The sequence below is a fragment of the Castor canadensis genome, chromosome 4 (assembly GCF_047511655.1).
Source record: "Castor canadensis chromosome 4, mCasCan1.hap1v2, whole genome shotgun sequence".
NCBI classification, from domain to species: Eukaryota; Metazoa; Chordata; class Mammalia; order Rodentia; family Castoridae; genus Castor; species Castor canadensis.
This window is the reverse complement of record NC_133389.1, coordinates 105,338,420-105,342,105: the sequence shown is the minus strand read 5'-3', so window position 1 is coordinate 105,342,105 and position 3,686 is coordinate 105,338,420. Positions and strand designations below refer to the sequence as shown.

The 3,686-nt window shown below is 39.4% G+C and overlaps 1 pseudogene; it reads left to right on the top strand.

The window, feature by feature from the left end:
• The first annotated feature begins 253 nt into the window (after positions 1-253).
• Positions 254-947, top strand: LOC109677843 (gem-associated protein 8 pseudogene; annotated as a pseudogene).
• The last annotated feature ends 2,739 nt before the right edge of the window (positions 948-3,686 follow it).

Here is a 3,686-nt window from a genome sequence, read left to right as displayed (position 1 = left end):
AGGCTTCTCAAAATATTCTATAAAATACAAAGGTAAAGAATGCCACCAAACTCATTCTACAAAGCCAACATTAATCTGGTACCAAAACCAGCTAAAGGCACAACAAAAGAAGTATAGACCAATTTCCTTACTGAAAATAGACCCCAAATTCCTCAATAAAATACTTGAAACTGAATTCAACACCACATTAAAAATATCATACACTGCCCCCTCGTTTGCCCACCGAAAATAGTTCCCTGCAGGCCCACAGCAAGCCGTGTGGCTACGAGTTTCAGTGCCCACCTGGACTTTCCCAATCCGAGATGGCAGCACAGGCATCTACATCGAAAGCTGTCTCGTCCTGGTATTCTCATCCGATGTATGCAAGATACTGGCAACATTACTATCAAGCAATGGCTTGGATGCAAAGCCACCAGAATGCCTACAGGAAAGCTGTGGCATCCTATTATAGTTTCCCATGGTCCTTACCTCCTACATTTTTGCCCCAAAGTCCTGATGACCATTATATGGCCTGGCAAGGTTCTCACTACAGTTACTCACGTTTCGGGAAGTCCGGGCACCCTGCACGTGACACCAGGAGGACCCAGACATCCAAAAGAGAAGACCAAGCTTTGTCCGAAGAGGAAGAAGAGATGGAGACGGAGTCAGATGAGGAGATAGAATGTGACCTGAGCAATATGGAAATCACCGATGAGCTCCGCCAATACTTTGCAGAGACTGAGAGGCACAGAGAAGAGCGAAGGCGGCGGCAGCAGCTGGATGCAGAGCGCCTGGAGGACCAGATAAACGCTGACCATGGCCTGTACTACGACACTCACCGCACAGTGGAGCCCCCAAGTGAGCGGCCAGGCGAGGGGCGCCAGGCCGAGATGAAGCACTTGTACAGTGAGAGCGCCGCCAGAATCCCGGCGACGGGCGATGGAGGCGGCAGTTCAGCTGAGCGTTAACAAGCACTGTGACAGAAAGCAGCCCAAGTACTGGCCTGTCATTCCTCTGAAGTTCTGAGCCCTGGGCACAAGGTCCCCATCTCACCTCCTTCCTTTTAGGTTTGATGTTTCCATCTCCCTTGTGCATTTCTCGGGGAAAGAGGGCTCTGTGCTGAGATATAAACATGTTCACCAAAGTCCCGGTGGGCCCCTTGTGGGGTGGACGGAATATGTCAGCCGCTTGGAATTCTGTCAGCAGGATGTATACTGTTGCCAACATGAGAAATTTTCCCTTGACATGCAGTAATAATTTTGCATACATTCTACCCATTTCTGATGTCAGTACGACTATTCATTAAAGTTCTTCCAGAGATAGTGAAAAAAAATAAAAAATAAAAATGTCACACACCAAGATCAAGCTGATTTCACTCCAGAGATTCAGGAATGGTTCAACAAATGCAAATCAGTAAATGTAATACTGCCCATAAACAGAATTAGTGACAAAAATCACATGATCATCTCAAGAGATGAAAAAAATCCAACATCTAATTTGTCTTAAATTAGGTCATAACTTTTGATATGTTATTTTAATAAAATAATTACTTGTGTCAGAGGTAACAAGTAATCAAAGACTCACTGATTTATGGAGAGTTTCTGGTTATACTCACTGCATATCAATTATACATTAATCCGTGTAATTGTTAGAATGCTATGTCACTTTGAACGTATAGGTACAACATATGTTTTTTAAACATCATCACAAAAATAAACTAGAAAGTGCAATATGTTATATGCCAATGATCATGATCACATGTACATTCCACAGTAACATCTGATAATAAAATGAGAACAGTGTTATAATACTTTGCAAACTATCAAAACTATCTTTCTTTTGAGACCTCAAGTGGATCAATTATATCAAGTATTTGACTAATAAGTTCCAGATTCATTAGTAAGAATTTCCACAATGAATTCATGCAAAATACCTGATTGTTTTTTCATAAAGGGACAATAAATTTTTAAAAAGCAGGCTGATGATATACTTTTATGCAATCATGAGTAAATTCCAAATTCTACAGGGCCAGGAAAGGAATCTAATAGGTACTATAACTGCTTACTATAGGTATTAAGGCAACAAAGTCACTGCCCAGAGTTCAATCTTTCATAAGTTATCAAGGCTCAAAAGGAGGCAGAACCTGCCGAGTGTTTTAAAAAGATAATGTTTTCACACGTGAATCAGAAGAGAGAGCACATGTGTACTAACATGAGCACATTCTAACCAAGAGAAAAACATCTTGATTGAGTGAGTTCTGAGAGTTGTCCAAATGTTTTACTTCTGTCATTTGAAGTACCACATTCAAGAAAACCTTTTCCATTAAGGTTGAAACCTTTTCATTAACCTTAACCTTTTCATTAAGGTTGAAAATTCCATGAAAGTACAAATATTTCTATTTTGCTCACTTATTCCACAAATACCTTGTGTCTGTCTCTAATAAGATGCCCAGCAAATGCTTGTGGCATGGATAAACAACCAAATAAATAAATGAACAAGACAATCATTGTTCTAACTTAATGTCTCAGGTATTTAATGACTATATAAATTACTGATTTTTAAGAATATCATTGAAATCAGAATATAGGAATAAAAATTCAGTCCCATCACATCAGAGACAATTTGTTAAAAAGGCTCTCTCACATCTAGCATGGTTTCCCCTACCATCTAGTCTACTGAATGGGGCAGAATGAGCTTATACTTGTGCAAGACAGTGTTTTTCACTTGCCAAATATTAGGATTTATTTCTTTTTAGCATCCTCAGGATTTTACTCCTTGTATAAAGATTTTAGTATATCACAATATTATAAAAGAGTGTAACAATTGTTATGGGTGAACTTTTTTGGTTTTTTTTTTTTGGGGGGGGTTGGGGGATGTTTACAATAGAGCCCAGGAATCCTTGTGGTTTGACTATCCAAACTTTCCTGGAAATGGTCATCAGACACATCAGAAAACTGCCCTTCTTCCTGCCAGTTTCATTCCTTTCCAGGAATAAACTCAAAAGAAACCCTTGAGCAAGAGCTCCCCAGTGACATCCCCTAATGATTAAACTAATTCTCTCACCACAAAAAAGTGAAGAAATATCAGCCTCATAACCTTTAAGAGACTGAGCACATTACCAGAATCATTAAAACTTAATAGTTATTCAAACAAGGCTAATCCTAAACTTTTGCACTTTTTCCTTCCCCTCTAATAATCACCTGCTCTCTATTTAAATGTTTAATAGGGAACTACAATTATTCTAATTAAACACTAGTGTAACAGCAGCAAAATGTATTTACAAACAAAGACCAATGACTAGGATTTCAAAGCATCTGACTGTGTTTAGTCCAAGCCTTTGCATGTTGTCCAACTTTCATCTGAAGCAAAAATGAAGGCTCCTGTTGGAAGTCACTGTAACAGAACAAATATCATTTGAGGTTCTGGCAGTGCTACAAACAATTACCAAGTCCACAAAGTGCTCTTCTTTCTCCTTTCTTTCTATGAAAAAGAGCAAGGCAACAAGCAGGATGCATCCAGCTGGGCTTCTTTTGAGGAGCTCTCTCTGTAATCAAACTCAATAGAGTTGCTTCTGGGGCATCAAACACCAAGAGGCTGCTTTCTGCAGAAAATAAATGAGCAGATATCAAACATTCATAGAAGTTTTGATGAAGAAACTGTCTCGGTCTTTCCACATTGCAGACACTGAGCTACTGACATGTGCTCTA